The sequence below is a fragment of the Pituophis catenifer genome, unplaced genomic scaffold (genome assembly GCF_029215685.1).
Source record: "Pituophis catenifer annectens isolate HBS135680 unplaced genomic scaffold, rPitCat1.0.hap2 SCAF_3, whole genome shotgun sequence".
Lineage (NCBI taxonomy): Eukaryota > Metazoa > Chordata > Lepidosauria > Squamata > Colubridae > Pituophis > Pituophis catenifer.
This window is the reverse complement of record NW_027256883.1, coordinates 55,650,972-55,671,443: the sequence shown is the minus strand read 5'-3', so window position 1 is coordinate 55,671,443 and position 20,472 is coordinate 55,650,972.

The following is a 20,472-nucleotide window of genomic DNA, read 5'->3' as shown; positions in this document are numbered from 1 at the left end:
TTTTCATCAAGCTGTTTCACATCATAAACACACGCTGTAATATATAGATATAGAGAGATAGGGATTTTTGATTAGGCTCTCCACCCTATTTTCGGAACTGTTCACAGATACCTGGTTTCTGAAATTTGTTCAGAAGGCAATTGAAACCCTGTTTCTCACTTATCCAGACCCATTCTCATCACAAGGATTGTAAACTTTCAAGGTTGCTGAGGTGACCCAGTGGAACCATGTTTTGTCTGGCCGAATGAAGCATAAATTGACTTTTTCAGAGAGAATTGGAAGGAAGAAGATGACATGGCAAGTAATCGCACAAAGAAAACAAGAAGAAAGGCTAAATATTCTCTTGGTCATTTATGTTCAGCAAGGGAAAACAAGAAAAGAAAGCAGTGGAAAGCATTCCACAAGGGCTAATTATTCTGGCATTTTCTCACTGCAACCCACAGAAAAGGACACCACTGAGACTTTGCTGGGATGAGATACGAATTAACTCTTCAGAAGGTGTCAGAAAATATTTGTAATATTTATAAATGGCTTGGGCGTATTTGCATTGCAGTATGTAAAGAAAGAATGATTGAGTAGGAATGAGTCAGGAATACTTTCATTTTACTTATTTTTTTTTAAAAGATATCCCTGTTATTTTAAAAAATAAAAAAATCATGTTTTAAGGACATCCCAATTTAAATCCTCGCATTGAAGCACTTAGTCCTGAGGCCAATGGGACAGTAGTAAAGACATTTGCTGGGAGATTAGTGGCTTCCTTGTGGAGGTGATTGGTCAACAAACCTGCTGGACTAGATAGGGCAGGAGTCCAATTCAGCAGGATACTGCTTATGTTCTAAGACCAGATAAATCATTTCATCTGCTGATGCTTGGATTTAAGTTATGAAATCTTAAACCTACAATCAGAATGTTTGAGATATGTGCAAATAATGGCCCCTTTTATTTTATTATGCTCTAAAAATATGCTGAGTGCCAGTATTATTATATGACACGAGAAGAGTTATTCATCTCACTGAACTTCCTTTGGCCTCCTACAGATATCCCAATCTATTTATCTGGAACTATAACATGAAATTAATTACAATACTGTACTATGTCTTGCCCACAAATGAAGCATATGTTTTTGATGCTCTTGATGAACTAATTAAGACTCCATATTATCTCACAAAGAAAATGAATGTGCTGGAGGGATGGAAGACAGGTTTTAATAGAATTGGCTTTGGGAAACATAACTCATACAATGTTATGTGCCTCCCTGAATTCTCATCACATTCATATAATAATATGATAATTAATATTAGTCTACATTAATTAAAACAGCATGCCAGAACTGCCTCTCCAAGCTTAATGCCTTCTTCCATGGGCAGAGCATTTAAGATATATTTGGTTAAGGTACCATACCTAGACTGCACAAATCTAAGTCACAACTGGATGGTGGCATAAAGTTTGAGAGAGTTTTTTTTTTAATCTCTGTGCCATCATCTAGTGATGGTTGGGATTTTTCAGTAACCAAAACCTTAAAACTCGGGGGAACTCTATGGAGAAAAAGTAAACACACACACACACACACACACACACACACACACACACAATCTATCTTAATAGATAATAAAATAAAGTTTGAGACAAAGTTAAAATACACTTGTAAAGCAACCTATCTAATATCTATAAGCAAGGTCCAGGAAGCAGCCTACAGTATATTAAATTACAATGTCAACAATAAAATTATATTAAATATAATAACATCTAAACTTACAACCAAGTGATATTATCTAAAAATTCAAATGAATTAAGTTACATAGAACGAGTTGTGAACGGAAAGCTCCAAGAGATCTGTGCTGTTGCACAAAACCTAGTGACGTGTGCTGTAACACAAGATTGTTTATGAGCAGCATCTGGGCATAGCCTGAATCTGGTGACCCACGATTCAGAGATGGGTCACCAGACAGATAAGATTAGTAATAGGAACACATTTTTATGCAATCATGTAGAATGATAAACTGGCATAAAAATAATTCAGGGAAGGGTCACTTTTTTTTTGATAAATGTCAAAATCAAATCCTAATTAAAGTTGCACAAACATTTCCTGCAGTTTGATAATGGGGTTATGCAAACAATGGTTCTAGGTCCAACTTGACCCTTCAGGTGCTTTTCCTAAGGGCTTCAGGCTACAAGCAACCCCTTCTACAAGCAACCAATTCACAAAAGTTGTCTTTACATGGAAGAGGAGGAGGAGGAGGAGGAGGAGGAGATGATGCACAGAGTGAATTTCAGAAAAAGAGGGAAAAAGGAGGAAAAAAACAGATGTGACCTTGCTCCCTTTGAGTTCTCTTATGTCCAGCCTTGGTTAACCCCACCACCACTGTCTTGTAACCCAAACATTTGTTTTCTTTTTTAATCAAGTTTTTTATTTTATATTACATATACATATCAATGCATGAACAGTGTGACATCTGGGTGCCATACATTTCAGTACAAATAAAATAATATTATTAATCATAGTTATCACATTCATCCATCTTATACATGTCTAATAGTAATACACATTTATATCTAATTATAATCTTTCATTAATTCATATTGTTTAAACATACATAATACTACTGCTGTTCAATTTCTAAACCTCTCTCTTATCATTACATTTTCTTATAAAAATTCTAATATTCCCCCTTTTCTCTTATTTCTGTCTTTATTCTAACTTATATTCTTGTGACCATTATATTAAAAGACGTTCCCTTTGTATTACAATACTCTCCTTCATTATTTCATCATTCGATATTTAAATATGCATTTCTAATACCAGTCACAATATTATTTACACATACAAATTAATTCTATTCATATTCTTCACATTCATCCAATCTATATGATTCTACTATTAATACACCTGTTTATACCAGTATTAAAATATGTTTCATCATTTTACTAGTCATTATTTATCCTTCATTATGTCATTATTCAATATTCCAATATATTATTCCAATAATATTGTGATCTAATGCCAATCACAATATTATTTAAACATACAAAATAACTCTATTCATATTGCTTTCATCCAATCTTTATGATTCTAGTATTAATACACATGTTTATATTAAAATATGTTCTTTTAATTATTTAATTGCTCAGTGTTTACCAATCACAATATTGTTCAAGCTTGCCTATTCTAATTTTTCCTTATAGCACCATTATTAAAAAAGGAAAGAAAAAGAAAAAAGATTTTTTTCTTTCTTCTCTTTTCCTTCTTCTTTTTCCTATCTGCCTTCTATCCATCATCTCTTGTCCACATCAATACTTTAATTCTTATTCTTTTTTTAACTTGCCTCCCATATTCTTCTCTTAAATCTTTATCTCTGTCTGTATTTGTATCTACATCCTAACTAGCAGTGGTGAAATCCATTTTTTTTTTCCTACCAGTTCTGTGGGTTTGGCTTGGTGGGCATGATGTGGCTTGGTGAGTGTGGCTTGGTGGGTGTGGCTTGGTGGGTGTGGCAGGGGAAGGATATTGCAAAATCTCTATTCCCACCCCACTCAAGGGAAAGGATACTCCAAAATCTCCTTTCCCACCCCACCCCAGGGAAGGATACTGCAAAAATCTCCATTCCCTCCTCACTCCTGGGGAAAGGATATTGCAAAATCTCCATTCCCACCCCACTCCTGGGGGAAGGATATTGCAAAAATCTCCATTCCCACCCCACTCTGGGGCCAGCCAGAGGTGATATTTGCCGGTTCTCTGAACCACTCAAAATTTCTGCTACCAGTTCTCTGAACTGCTCAAAATTTCCACTACCGGTTCTCCAGAACCTGTCAGAACCTGCTAGATTTCACTCCTGCTGCCTAGTCAATCTACAGTAAGTGTTTCTCCCATCCCTACTCTTTTCCACTGTCTAGCTTTAAAGTTATCAGCCCTAACCTTTGTCTCCCTTCCCAAAGTATCTTCCTGCTTCTCCCGTTCTCTTTTCAGATCTCTTAAATTATTTCCCCCCTGGTTTGATTAATCAAACATTATTAATTTTATTAATGACTCCTCATTATCTTCTTTCTGTTGATTCCTCAATTCTGTTTTTTCCTCTATTCCTTCTGCTAGCTCCTTCCTTTCCTGGACATCTTGTTCATTACTCATAGTCCTTTGTATGATGTTTTCCAATTTTTGATCTATGCCATCCATTAATTCCATCATCACTTTATGCTCTTTCTGTATAAAATTCTTTATGCTTTGAAACATCAAATCCATTTCGATCAAAGTTCCACTCATTTGCTCCTTCTGTTGCATCTTATCTTGTTTTAATAAATTCCACTTTTAGTCAATAGCCCAAGAACCATACGAGACCACCTGCTGCCAGCAACAGCCTCCCACCGGCCAATACGCTCCCACAGAGAGAGGCTCCTCAGGGTGCCGTTGGCTAGACAATGCTGACTGGCGACACCCAGGGAGAGAGCCTTCTCTGTGGGGGCACCAGCCCTCTGGAATGAGCTGCCCCTTGAGATTCGTCTGATCCCCAACCTGTGTACCTTTCGCCGCGCCTTGAAGACCCTCTTGTTCCAACAAGCCGGTCTGGCCTAATACGAATTTTAGAATGGGTATATGTGTGTTTTAATCTATGGGCCAAATTTTTATATATTCAATTTTAAATTGTTTTAAATTTTGTATATTTATATGTGTTTTAATATGGCTGTACACCATCCTGAGTCCTTTGGGAGAAGGGCGGTATAGAAATCTAATAAATAAATAAATAAATAAATAAATAAATAAATAAATAAATAAATAAATAAATAAATAAACAAACAAACAAACAAACAAACAAACAAACAAACCATGGTCTTATTCCAACCTGAGGTTACTCTTCAAAGTCTCCGCTGATCACAGTTCTTTACGTTCCATAAATAATCAGTCAGGTCCATTTATATACTCCAGGGAGTTATCTAAGCCTCTTTGAGTCACCTTTCTAGATTCAGTCAGATAGCTTAACATTCAGAGGTCACTTTAATTAAATGTGTTCTCATGTTTAAATCTCCAGTGGTCATAAGGTAGATGTATGTAGTCCAGTAAATATTTTCACAGTCCTTTAAATGGGTATTCCCAGGCTTGTATATTTTCCTTTCATCAGCAGGTGGCACTCTTAGGTTAATTTTCACTATTACTAAGAATCTGATTTTAATTATTTTAAATTGTAATTCAATTATAGAACCAGTGTTAATTTTTAAATCTGTAATTCCAATATTTTAAATTGCCTTCCCAATGTCACATCTTCCCAATTTGAAAGTCTAATTTCCTGCATTTTTAAAGAAAAAAAGTTTCCCCCCTCTCTTTAATCCTTTCCTTCCAGTCTGGTAAATTTCTTAAAGTGTCTGATCACCACATTCAATAGTTCTGAGTAAATCCTATTTCTCTTTTGGGGTTAAGTTTTTTTTAAAAAAAATCCTCTCACCCAGTTCCACACTCTTCACGAAAATCCATCCCAGCTCAAACCTTAGGTTGTCATCGGCTATCCCAGCTTCATGGGAGCCATCTTAGGCTGCCTCTTCTCCTCGTCGTGGCTGAGAGGGAAAGTAAGTCCGGGTCAAGCGGGAGAGCTGCAACTCTCTGAGACCTTGCAGGGTGGCCCTCTTGGCTTCACTGCCCCTCCAAAGTGGCTTTGGCTCCTTTTGGAACCCATCAATGGGGAGAACTCGGCATGGGAGCACGGAGACCCGCTCTCCATGTCCAATCTCGCTGCGACATCAGCCGGAAGTCTTGTAACCCAAACTTTTGTTTGAGGGGGAAAAAATATAAGTAGTTTCTCCAAAGAAAACTCAATAACTGCCTCTCAAGCTCTTCATCAAACCATTATCTTGCTGATTTCGTGTCAATTTAAAGACTATTTAGAAAGGATTGTCTAGAAACCTTTAACAGTATCCCCAAATGACACCTCTTCACTTTTAATGTTTCTTAAATAAAGTACAGGTATATTCAGAAGTAAATCCACTGACTGCAAATGTCAAAATATTGCAGAAATTGCCCCAGGCTTTTTGTTTGGAACAGCATCTACTTACAGGTGTTGTGCAGATGATGCTTTCAATCATTACCAGTTAGTTTTGTAGCAACTTGAAAAATCTTCATAGTTACCAGGTGACATCAGATGTCTTGGCACTTGGTCATAGTCTTACTGTTATTCATTTGTAACCTCATTTCTATTCTTTCAACTCATCCTAGCTTCTTCAATAATCATGATTGCAATGTAACTAAATGCAGAAATGATTTAGATGTGAGCACATTAATTTAGACATGGGCACATTTTTAATTTTGGGCCTGTTTCTGCTAATTGCTGAGGTATTTGGAAAATATGCAGAATTAATTGTCTTAATTTGGAAAGTTATCTAATGACATTTGAATTAGCAGATGGAGTCACTTTGAGATAATGCTTCCCTAATGAGAAAAAAATTTGCTTTTGCTACAACATAAAAGGTAGAAGTTGAATATAATTGGTTGGCTGCTTCTCATTTGATAAGCAGTCACATACATCAGGAAAAATAATTAAATATCTCAGCATGAATCTCTTATTGTTGATAACTTTGTCTTTTGCTATTAGTTACATCATTACGGTGAGGTTTGAAATAATAGGTATGTATGGTCTTCTTGAAGAATTAGTCTTCTTCTTTACTTCCTCTTTTATTGCTTCAGGTGTCGAAGGAGATACAAAATTTCCATTCTTACTCTACCATTGTTATTTGATGCTGTTGTAGGTACTCTCCATCTTCTTCTGGGTTTGTCTCATGTTCTTTGACCTTCTTCTCTTTTTATATATGTCTTGTACAGTATGGAATTCAATGACATCTTTTTCAGATGAGCAAACCACTTTATTTGCTGTTTTTGTATGTAGTTTAAGTATGGTACTATGCAAATTTTTCTCTTATGATTTCATTTCTGATTTTATATTGTCTGGTCACTCCAGCAGCTTTCCACAAATATCTCATTTCTATGGTGACTAACTTTCATTTATGTTCTCTTGTAAGCGTCCAGGTTTGCCACTGGTAACATAGGGTAGGGATGACCATACTTTGCATGAGATGCTTCTTGGTGCTGATAGGTATTATCTTATATTGTAGGAATGGAGCCAATATTTGGTTTGCCTTACAACATCATTTGGTACCAAGAATGAGTATCAAAGGAAAATAAATCTTGTGTGAATTGCTTTTATGGTTAATGATAAGAATGCCTGAGAATTGTTTCATTTTACCTGCAAAATAGAACATAGATATATAGATTTGCCCATGTTTTTATAAATGGTTCTGCACTATGCCCATGCCTCTTACAGCTTAACATTTTTTTAAAAATTGTCTGCTTTCTAAGAATTTCTTAACAGTGAATCCCTCTTCCTGTCAACCAGAGGCTCAGCATTGCTCACAAATGCTTCTAACAGAGGATCCCCAAGTAGAGACCATAAAACTATGGCTTCCAGCTAGTGGCAGAATTCTGGGAGCCTGTCATTTTGCCAAAGCCACAGTTTTGTGTTTCTGAATGTGCACCCACTTCCTCTCTTAATCACTTCTGGAAATGGCTTGTTAACTGCTTTTCTTTTTGAATATTAAGAAACTTCAGAAGGTCAAGTTTGATTACAATGGTGATTCTTCTTTCTCTACAATCATTAGAGAAAGAAGTTTCATGTAACTTTACGAACTTAAAGAAAATTAAAGAAATTCAAATAAACATCCAAGGGGGGCTAGGAGGTTGAGTTTTAAAAGTTACAAATAGACTAAAGAACCAGATTGAGCAGAAATAAGATCCTGAAACTAAGGACAAGCCTCCTTCTTGTGATTTAAAATCCTACTAAAATATATGGAGATTTTGAATCTCGATGTAAGAAATCTTTCCTTGGAAAAATGTTGTGGATTAGAGAAAAACACGATAAAAGGAGGCTTTAAAGGTTGGATAGTAAAGATAACCAGAAACAACTGAAGTTTACAACTAAAAAAGAGATCCCATGATATGAAATGGAGAAAAGTGAAAGAATTTAAGGCTATTTGACAAAATTAACTCAGAACTCCCCATTATAAAAATGGCTTTAGGAGGAGAGATAGAAGAGGATTCAACTAAGGAAACAACAGTCAGGCTGTTGTTTTGGATATAGATTTTACAATGACAGGCAATAAGAATAACATGAACAAAGATGTCACACAGGGCTTATAGATAAAACTAGCTGATTTTCTTAATAGCTAAAAAGGATTCACAAATAATAAATTTGAAGAATGATTTGTATGTGTGAATTTCAACTCCGAAAAGTGAATTGGACAATTTTCTTCTCTGGGACTTACAGAAGAGATGTATTAGGAAGGAACTCCTGAATAAAGATAAAGATAGACTTTTGCTGATTGAATAGGAGACTTTATTATTTGTTAAGAGATAAAAGATGAGACATGGATGGGGAGATTTTGGTTGAACTGTTAGACAGAAATTTACTGAATTTACTGAAACTTACTGAAATAGTTTATATTTATCTTGAAGGGGGAAGCCATTTCTTTATATATCTTTCTTTTATATTTTCCTTTCTCCCTTTTTTCTCTCTGCACATTTTATTTTTTAAATATTTATACTAGTTTTTAATCTTTGTATTTTTAATTTTTAATAAAATTATTACATGCTGCTGCAAAGAGGACCACAATGATAACAAACGCTGGAACTGCTAGTGACATAAAAATTTCTAATGCAATGTAATTTCTAATTAGGCAAAGAACTTGAACAATAACTTGGACATTTTGTTGCTTTTTTAGGAATAGGAATTTAGACTTGAATATTTAACAGTAGTTCTACGCTAGGTTCACTTTTGAAAATTAGACCTTATAACTTTCAATATTTCTTTCTCTTGTTGAACATTAATATTTGATTTGCCAAAAAGGTCTTCCATGTGTGCTAGAGGCATCAGCAAGTGCTAACTAGAAAGCTACACTGTGTTTCATAACATATATATTTTAACAAGCATTGGCTGTAATAATTATTATTAATGAGTTTGCAGCTCTTACATTGAATTGGTATCTTTAAAACATTTTCTTCTTATTATGTGGTTATTTCTGCAAATATATAAGAAGGAAAATTGAGGACTAGCTAATAAGCCAGAGGTTATAAGAAGGTTATTCCCAGAAAGGACAAGCTTACATATAAGCCTTGTCAACTTTTTTGTGTGCCCTCACCCTCTGCAAACAACCCATGTTCAGATCCAGCATAGTTATATCAGTTCACAAGGGCAAGTGGTCATCCGGTCATGACAAGCCCAGAACCACAGAAATGCAAGTGTAAAAGTAAGAACTAGTTGTTTAAATAGACCAGAATTGGATATTTTTTCCTTTGTTTCAGTGGAATTTCTATATATTATAGGCTGCTTATTGGACATTTAGAAGAATGCTATGCTATGCTATGCTATCTTTTCCTTTTCCTTCTCATCTTAAAGGAATAGAACAGACATGTTTCAAATATCCATTGGAGTGACACCATTGAAGATATCCAGCTGATGCTTGATGTAGTTAATGTCTTCTAAACAGTCTAACGTCTTCTCTAGTTTCATCCTATCCAGCCCATAACAAAACTGCTGCTTGGAAATTTGATGATTTCTTCATTCTAGCATGTGATGAATTTTGAAGAGGCTTGAACTGAATCAGTTTGTCCATGAAAATCAAATCTCAATTTTGAATCAAATAACATCCTCTTTAAATTTTCAATCTCCTTTCTGAAACTGAAGACAATCCCCAAACAGTGGCAACTAACAAGACTATTGAGTAACTGAATTGAATGAGCAGTTTCTGAAGGACTAAAGTTTACAGTCACAAAAATTAGAATTTACTAAATTAGCATCTGTTTTTCTCCAATGGATAATACTGCCGTTGAGGTAGCACTTAAATATGTTCAGAGCACATTGTAGTGTGTTAAAATACACTTTCCCTGTGTTAAAATTATGGTCTTCTGTTCTTATATTAATTATTTACAATGGAATTAGACAAATTGTGATGAGTGTAAATTTTTGGGAAGATAATATTTATTTATTTATTTATTTATTTATTTATTTATTTATTTATTTATTTATTTATTGGTTCGATTTATATGCCGCCCTTCTCCGGAGACTCGGGGCGGCTTACAATGCGTTAAGCAATAGCCTTCATACTTTTGTATATACCTGCTTAGTAGGGTTTTCGGCCCCCCTTAAGCAGTGTTCTTTTTTTATACAAAGTCAGCTTATTGCCCCCACAATCCGGGTCCTCATTTTACCTACCTCGAAAGGATGGAAGGCTGAGTCAACCTTGAGCCTGGTGAGATTTGAACTTGCAGTAATTTCAGGCAGTTGGTGCTACTTAACAGCACTTTAGTCTGCTGCGCCACCATGTATTTTTCTATGGATGCATTTCTTCTATATCAGGGCTGTCAAACTCACAACAACATGTTGTCAGCACATGATGTATTGCAACTTTTCCCTGTTTGTTAAACTGGGAGTGGGCATGGCCAGTCTGTGACACATCCAGCCCTGAGTTTGACTTCCCTGTTCTAACAAGACAGACACAGACTTCAATGGATAATTAGAACTGCAGAAAAAATAATTGCTTGTCTACACTAGTAGAACCCTGCTTCCATTGATCTGATGCTTAGTGCCTACTCTTGTATTGCTATGACCAACGCTGAGCTCAGAAGCTAAGCATGTTTGGCCTTCCTTGGTGAGGAAGACTGAGAAGACAAACTTCCTAGAAGAGGAAAGAGGTAACCTTTATTCATATTATTGCCATGGAAATTATGCAAACATTTTGAGATTTTTAATCCTTCTCCATCTTATCTGTATATGAAGATAACTTGTTATTTATATGAATATATGAGTTAACGGGAGAATGGTTCGTTTCTGTTACAGTACCGGTAGACCTCAACTTACAACAGTTTGTTCAGTGACCATTTGAAGTTACAATGACACTGAAAAAAGTGACTTATGACCATTTTTCAGTTTTATGACTTGCAGCATCTCCATAGTCACATGATCAAAATTCAGACACTTGGCAAATGATTCTTATTTATGACATCACCATGTCTGGGGTAAAGTGATCACCTTTTGTGACTTTCTGACAAGCAACTGCAGTGATTCACTTAATAATTGTGTCAAAAGGGGTCATAAAATGGAGCAAAACTGACTTAACAAATGTCTTGCTTAACAACAGAAATGTTGAGCTCCATTGTGGTCATAAGTCAAGGACTACCTGTATTTCCTATAAATCTTTGGTTTCATGTTTTAAAAATCCCTGCTTATAAACCAAAGTTCAGGCTGAAGTAACTTGGCCATTACATAAAACTGGGAATATCCTTTTATTATAAAATAGATTTTTTTCCCTCCAAGAGTGGTAATAAACTATGTATATCTGTGGACATCTGTAGGTTGTCCAAAAATAAATCAGCTAATAAAATATTCATTTCCCCAAAGCTACCAGTTTTACCACCAACTGTGAGTATTTGATGGAAGCATTTGAAAAAACTGAAAGAAAATATATTTGCTTTATTCTAGTAAATCCTTCACACTTAATTCAAGTATCAGCGTATGGCCTTTTGAAGTGATTTATAGAACACTGGAAATTGGCCTCTTTCCTAACAAGTGATTCAGCTTCTGCATTACTTACTCTGTTGCAATCTCATTGACTTTAATTTGATCACTTACACCTTTGGCATTAGTTTCAGATCACTCCCTAGTACAGCAATATTCAAGTTGAAAGCTCAAAAGGGATTTTTCATGCTACATTGTCCTCCTCCTTAGTGTCCTTCAGCGTTGTTGTATATCTTCAGCCATTAGCCTGGGTCATTGGGGCATTTGTGCAGAATTAAGCTATCGAGGACAGAAAAGGTGAAATGTTGTATCAGTCAGACCAGATCAGACTAATAATCTATCAAGCACATCTGTTCCGTGCTTCACAGTAACTGGTTTCAGATGCTACAAGGAAAACGGGGGCCAGAGAAGTCGGCAGGCAGATTATCATCAGAGGTATTGCTTCTCCTTTCATTCGCTTTATTGTGAAAAGGAATGAAAGATGTCCAACATTAGGGGCTTGCTGTATAAGAAAGGCCCAGGGAAAGGGAAGATGCAAATGTGTGAGTAGGCAGGGGGGGGAAAATAAAGGATGCTTTTAATAAAAACATAAGATAGCTAGATCAGCAATGATGATCTCACAAATTTTGTTTCTGTGTACATGACATTAGAAAACAATTTAAAACATCTACAATAAATTTTAAAAATAGACATAACGCCTAAATTAAAAATTCCCCCAATCCTGTAATTTTGGCATAATGTATCATAATGTGGCATAAAACAGAGATACATAAATATGGTGCAACCTTTTATTTCTTTTTTACATTACACTTTGGGATGAATAATTTGCCTTTCATCATGTTCTCTCTCACATGTGACATTGGACATAATCCAAATAAAATTGCATACATCAGTCTGAAATTTTGAAAGACAAGAAGCGATTCTCAGCCTGAATACACCATGAACTGCATTTGAAAATATTTTAAAATTTATATTGAAACCTTTATTTTCTTATTATACTTTTTAGTTTATGCACTGGGAAGTGTCTCCTTTTTTTAAGCCTTTCAAATGGCTCAACTGAACAAAGTTTATAACATTTTTCTTTAAATAAAAATCTGTAGAAAATGTTTAGTGTACTTTAAAGAAATTACTTTTAAAAGTACTACCTCTTCTGCAGTTTCTCATTAAGTTTGCATTACCCAGTGTTTTAAGTACATCCTTTTTTCAGTACTTAGATTTAGATAATAGAATAGAATAAAATTCTTTATTGGCCAAGTGTGATTGGACACATAAGGAATTTGTCTTGGTGCATATGCTCTCAGTGTACATAAAAAGAAAAGAGACATTCATCAAGAATCATAAGATACAACACTTAATGATAGTCATGGGGAACAAATAAGCAATCAAATCATATTAGGAAACAGTCAATATAAATTGTAAGGATACAAGCAACAAGGTTACAGTCATACAGTCATAAGTGAGAGGAGAAGGGTGATGGGAACGATGAGAAGATTAATAGTAGTGCAGATTTAGTAAATAGTTTGACAGTGTTGAGGGAATTATTTGTTTAGCAGAGTAATGACGTTTGGGAAAAAATGTTCTTGTGTCTAAGTTGCTCTGGTGTGCAGTGCTCTATAGTGTCATTTTGAGAGTGGGAGTTGAAACAGTTTATGTCCAGGATGTGAGGGGTCTGTAAATATTTTCACAGCCCTCTTTTTGACTCGTGCAGTATAAAGATCCTCAATAGAAGGCAGGTTGGTAGTGACTGTTTTTTTCTGGCATTCTAATTATTCGTTGAAGTCTGTGTCTGTCTTGTTGGGTTGCAGAACCAAACCAGACAGTTATAGAGGTGCAGATGATAGACTCATTAATTCCTCTGTAGAACTAAATCAGCAGCTCCTTGGGCAGTTTGAGCTTTCTGAGTTGGCACATTTTTTTCCTTGTTATAAACTTATGTCCATACATGAAACACACATTGAGATCAACATCTTAATCAGGGATGAAATCCAGCAGGTTCTGACAGGTTCTGGAGAACCGGTAGCGGAAATTTTGAGCAGTTTGGAGAACTGGTAGCAGAAATTTTCAGTAGTAGGAGAACAAGCAAATACCACCTATGGCTAGCTCCAGAGTGGGGTGGGAATGGAGATTTTGCAATATTCTTCCCCCAGGAGTGGGGAAGGAATGGAGATTTTGCAGTATCCTTCCCCTGCCATGCTCACCAAGCCATGCTCACCAAGCCACACCAAGTCATGCCCACAGAACCAGTAGTAAAAAAAAATTGGATTTCATCATTGATTTTAATGCTGTAATCTTTTTTTTTTAAAGAACCATGTGTCACATATAGCTCCTGAAAGATACAATTAAGTGGCTTTGAAACCTAGATTAATGATTTTATGACTTCCCCACTTTTTTTGGTGACCAAGTTTATTGTTTGGGAATTAATAATTCCCAAATTATTTGCTGAGCACATTGTAAGCCGCCCTGAGTCTCCGGAGAAGGGCGGCATATAAATCAAATTAAAAAAAAAGTAGCAAGGACATGAAAACAGATATGCAGGAAAGCAGCATCAAAAAGTCTATAAGAGTCTATAAGCACTCCTATTGAAAAATCTTTGGAAATTTGTGAGTAGGATTGTGTCGAGTATCTCCTGGGGTTATGCTACTGTCTGCCAACCTGAGAATTGTCATTCAGTAGAAGAAAAATACATTGTTTTTGTCTCTCATCTTGTGCCTGTTCACAATGCGCTCCATTGAGTCAGTGTTGACTCCTGGTGACTGACTGGATTAATGTTTACACTTTTCTTAGTAAGATTTTAGAAGTGGTTTGCCGTTGCTCCCTTCTTAGGGATCAGAGAGCTGGCTCAAGGGCACCCAGCTGATTTTGTGCCAGAAATGGGACTAAAACCCCTCTCCTCTCCCATTTCTAGCCCAGTGCCTTAATATCTACACCAGACTGCTCCCTAAAAGTAAGCATAAATAGGTGTCAATTTGATTTGCTTCTACTTGCATAGTAGAGCAGTATGTCTCTATATTGTATGCAGGATCAATATCTTTATCTCTTCATTGTCATTACTATCAACTTAAATCAACCACTGCAAGATGAAGGCCTCTTCATTAAAGGGTATGGACCGTATTCTACCATTTGATCCAAAGAAGGTTGTGTGGGAAGCCCCACTCCTAGAAGAATGATATATTTTGAGAAATATTAAAAAAGCAGAATAATATATTTTCTTAAATGAGAAATGGAGAACCATGTTTTTTTAGAGGTAGGAAGCAGCCCCTAAGTCTCCCTGCCCCGAAGCAGAAACTGAGGAGGCAGCTTTTAGAAATGCAAATTTGGTAATCCATTCAAGACAGGACAGAAACTCTGAAGTCTGAACAAAGGCAGAAGGGTAGGATTAAAAGCAGCCTCTCTCCCAAAATCTAAAACAGAATGAAAGCCCATTAAGAAACAATAGGAATTGCCCAATTCCATTTCAGAACACAAGGTCATTGCATGACCCCCCCCCCCCAGACCAGTCCAAACTTCACCTGGGAGCTCAGATAAACAATAAACCGGATTAGCTCAGAAAAACACCTAGGATTAGCATTTCCTCTTTTGCCTATAGAGCTAGGTATGATCCCTACATGACCCCATAGGAATCTGACAACAGCCAATAGAATAGTAGAGGACACGTTGTTGCACAGGAACAGGAAGCTCAAATACAAAGCCCAAAGAAGGTATAAACTACCCCCCTCAACTCCATTTTGTCAGATGCATCAGAACCACAAAACCTGGTGGTTCTGTTCATCATTAAACCATCTTTCCAATCCTCCATGTTTCCAGTATCTTTATCTCAGCTTGGAACTGAACCAGATGGATATTTCTTCCAACATTTTATAACTACAGTAGATGTTTTAATAATTTGCCAGTCTAGTCCTGAGACAGAGTAATTGGCCTAAATCAGAGGTTGGGAACTATGGCCCCTTTATGATCTGTGGATTTCAATTCCCAGGAGTTGCTGGCTCAGGAATTCTGGGAGTTGAAGTCTACAGATCATAAAGGGGCCATTGTTCCCCACTCCTGGCCTAAAGTCATGAGGATTAACATTGAGATATTTGCCCCTAAGGCAGGAGCTTAAACACTGCACTACACAGGCTCTCATATCTCTCTTAGATTTCTAAACTTAATTTGTTTAACTATATATATTTTCATCTGCAAATTTCCACAATGTACATGGATCTTAATAGACAGCTCACATACAACCCCCTACAACCCATCCTGCCTTTTCTGATGCTTTCCAAAGGGAAATATAATTGTGGCAACAATACATGGTGTGTAAGTTAAGATAGAGCAGGGGAGGGCCAATTAGAGAAGATTTAGAAGAAAAGTGAGAAGATGTAAATAGTGAATGAGTGAAGAAGGTGAAGGACTCAAGCGTGGGAGAAGGTAAGACTGAGGAGAAGGGAAATGAGCTGGAGAAGCAAAGGGATGGGTGGGAAGAGCAAATGAAGGGAAATGTACCAAACATGCAGAGAGAATGAATGCTCCCTGTTACTTTTTTCACTCACTGATATTTATCCTCCACATGCTAACCTTTTGTGCCTCATTGTATTGCCAGCTTTTGTGTTGTTACATGAATAGTTATTGCAGCCATAATTTAACTACAAGATGAATCAAGCTTTATTTGCTGTAGAGCAAAGAAAATGTTAGAATCGTTACTATCTGCATTTTGACAACTATATCTAGCTTTAATTAAGCACCTTGGGCTAGGTCAATGCTTTCTTATGGTTTTTCATATTTTTTCTATGGAAAAAAAATTCTTATGGTTCTTCATATTTTTTCTATATTATGTTACTGAAAAAGGGATTTCTGTCAACCTGTGCCATTGTGTGACAACTGTGGCTGGCAACTTTCTAAAGTGTTTCAAGCTATATTTTAACAGAGAATACTACTGTAAATTTTAAATGTAGGTTATATTCAGCATCACTTAAAACAGGAGAACACAAATTGGGGGAAAATAAGATACAACAGAAGACTGCAATACCCCAAATGTCATGTAGCTTTACAGTCAAAGGAGAAAAAAAAACAAAATACATTTCTTTCCAGTTATACCTTCCATGAAAGCTATGAATCTTGGGCTGGAAGAACATTGTTTACTGGGAACTCTTTTAAGTCTGCTTCCTTTATATCTACACGGAAACAAATTTTGGAGTCTGAGGATTTTATAAAAATAAATTGGCAAACAGACAATGAACATTTTTCAGCCTATTATTTCTGATCCTAGTTGCAAGATGCATGTAGATATGAATCAAAAGAACTTTACAAATCAAATTCTTTCCTCTGTACCTCCTCGCCCAACAACTGCCTTTCATTCAGGCTCCTTTCCCAGTACATAATGATTGATTGATTGATTGATTGATTGCTCCGTTTGCATGACTCCCCGCTGCCCTAGATCCATCTCTCCTCCTCTCTTTCCATACCCTGCCTGCATCATTGACTTTCTGCCACCCATTTTGCTGGCAGGGCCTGAACTGACATTAAATGATCTTTAAACGTCCGTAATGTCACATTCATCACTCTTTATCAGTTGTGACAGACCTAAATTCAAATGAAAACATGAAATGTAGACTGAATCCAATCCAAATGCTGATAGACTTTTGAATGGCATCCATCAAGAAATGCTGAGGTGAGGAAAAAAATAAAATGAACTGCTATTGCCCTTGGTAAAATTACACCTCTGAAACATTTTTCCCCCCAGCTATGAGTATTTTCTGTCACAGAATTTAATGAAGAGGATCACAGCTTAATTTTTGTCTCAAAGTAAATGTTCGTGTAAGTGTGATGATATATGATGAGCTCTTCATATTTTTTCACTCCAGTTTTGATGAGGTGTAACAGACTTCTTTTTTAAAACTACAAACTAAATGAAGCTACAAAACTGATTTTACTGAAATAGTGCTGAGGATCATACAAATGCAATTTTAAAAAAATAATAATAAGAAATCCAAATTTGTTGTATCCCAAAATTTTATTGTGCTTTTCTTTTGAGCAGAACTTTTCTTCTAGGAAAAAGAGGGTTCAAACAGAAGACCACTTAAGCTGCTTACAATTTTTATTCCTAAATGTATCACTAGCTTTCAAATCGATTGGTTTCAGGGCACTTGTGATAACTGTAGAAAAATCGTGGAATAATTGCCAGGAATCTTGGATGTTTATCTGATACAAAGAAAAATAAATTGTAGATATGTAAGGAAGGTCTTTCAGGAAGAGATCAAAGATTTATGTAATTCTATATTTTACTTTCTGCCAAATGTATCTGGGAAGCCCCAAAGCTACAACAAAGGACTGATCATCTGCTACTGTCGAACCCAGCAATTGGTATTTGTTATGCTGCCTCTGTATGCAGAGAATCTATACTGCAATCATAACTAAATAGCTATTGATCATTTAATCAAATGGGTCATATGTAATAAGCTGCAGGAAGATAAAGTCAAGAGCCCAGCTATCCCACTTTCTCAGCTGCAAAACCAGTTCTGAAGATCTGAATTTGGTTTTCTTGAATTGCATACATTTCAACTGGTCTTTGAAAAAAAAAAAAAAGCGCACTGTTTAATATTGAGAAATAATGCTGTGTTTCACGATGGACATTTATTCATTGCCAAACAGTGAGCAAATATATTGCTTAAAGAAAAGAAACAATAGTGGACAAAGATTTGGATGACATAGAAAGACTATCTGCCTTTTATCTAAAGCAGGGGTGGGTTCCACTTACCTTTACTACTGGTTCACAGCTGGAGCGCGCACACTTCTGCGCATGCACAGATTATCCATGATGACATCATGGGCGGAGCCTCCCACTGGTTTTACTACCGGTTCTATAGAACCGGATAGAACTGGGAGCAACCCACCACTGATCTAAAGGTACAAATTTTAAAAAACATTTTAAATATGAATGTGATGTAACACATATTGGGAAAGCCACTTACCAAGTAATTATGTATGTGTTACCTAACTTTAGTTGTTCCAGACAAAATCTAGATGCTCTTCCCTTTCTTTTCCTTCCATATATTAAACAGGCATTGGCTATTGCACTGTTTACTGAACATTTTGTTCCCCAGCCTAATATTTAAATATTCAAATCTGGGTCAAGATGTAAATGTATTAAAACAATAATATGCCTCTTATATATTCTCTAATAAATCTCAGGGTCTCACAAGTCTGCTTCTTTGGTCTTAAGAACTACTATATGATATTTTTAAAAATGCAGAGATTAAAAAAATATTTTAAGAATTAACCTTCCCACAAGTTGCAGTTCCATTTATTATAGTTAAATGTGCTTAGTTGGCTGTTAAAAAGATTACATTTTTCTTGTGTTCTTTCCAGTCAAGATAGCACCATGTAACTTATTTCATTTGTTACATGGCAATGGGGAGGGAAAGCAACTCTGTGGAAACTACTCAGGCAAGGAGTGTCCAACCTTTGGCAACTTTAAAACTTGTGGACTCCAGCTTCCAGAATTCGCCAACCAGCATGGAATTCTGGGAGTAGAAGCCCACAAACCTTAAAGTTGCCAAGATTAGACACCCTGAGTTAAACAATGGAATTAAAAAAAAACTTCTTAGAACAATAATACAGATACTAGACACAATATAAAGCTTCACTCATACAAGTAATTTTTTAATAAATGTTCTTATTTATTTTTTTAAGTGGCATTATCACTTCTGAAGGAAGCCAGTTCAACCTACTTCACTAAGAATCTACTTCTTTTTTTAAAAGGGGGGAAATCAACTATTTCAAAACTATCTGTCCCTCAATGATCAAAAGCAGTGGCTTTAACTTTTCTATTTAGAATTTTTGTTGGTTTGTTGACTGAACAATTAAAACTAAAGGGAAGTAAAATCCAGTCAAAAACTGGTTATTCCCATGACTTTTTCTGTCAACATTTGCAGTGACATACAACGAAGAGGAAATAATAAGATCAGAAGAGCCAAAGGCCTTTCCACAAGCCTAAGGGAAGCCCACGAGCAGAACATGAACAGAATTGCATTTCCCACCATTACCAGGCATTTTCCATTCATAGAGATATCTGAGTGTGTGTAGAATCATAAAATTGGAAGGTGACATTTAGGTTATCAAGTCCAGCCCCTTATTCACTCCAGATATCTAAATTAAAGCATTCCAGATAGATGTATGCCTAGTATTTGCTTGAATATATCCAATATTGTCCAAGTAAGTGGTTCCACTGTCAAACTGCTCTTCTCTTAGCAAGATTCCCCCCTCCCAAATTCAATGAGACTCTGCTTTCCTAAAATATAAAACCATTATTTAATGTTCTACGCTCTGGAATGAGAAAAAACATGTCCAAGTGAACATCTTCACTTGGGTGAAGAGATAAGTTTGCGGTAAGAGCCCCAAGGATATGTTAATACATACTTTCCAAACATCTGAAGAAAAGCATTCCAGGCTGCCATCACTGAAAAGATCTCCTTATATAGTAATATTTCAAGCAATCAGAATAGAGCTGGAAGGAACCTTGGAGGTCTTCTAGACCAACCTCCTGCTCAAGCAGGGGATCCTATACCATTTCAGATAGGTAGTTGTCCAGTCTTTTCTTAAAAACCTCCAGTGATAAACCATCTACAACCTCTGAAGGCAAGCTGATCCACTGGTTAATTGTCCTCACTGTTAGGAAGTTTCTCCTCAATTCCAGTTTGCTCCTCTCCTTGATTAGTTTCCATCCTTTGTTTCTTGTCTTGCCTTCTAGTGCTTTGGAAAATAATTGATTCCTTTTTCTTTAGTCCCTTCAGCCCCTCAAATACTAGAATTCTATAATATCACCCCTGTTAAATAGTTCGTTCAGGCATGAATTAGGACGAGGTTGTGTTTAAACAGAACACTTTATTAAAAAGTAACAGGCACTGAGAAAACATGAACAAGGCTGAGGAGAACTGACAGCCTATTTGATACTCCA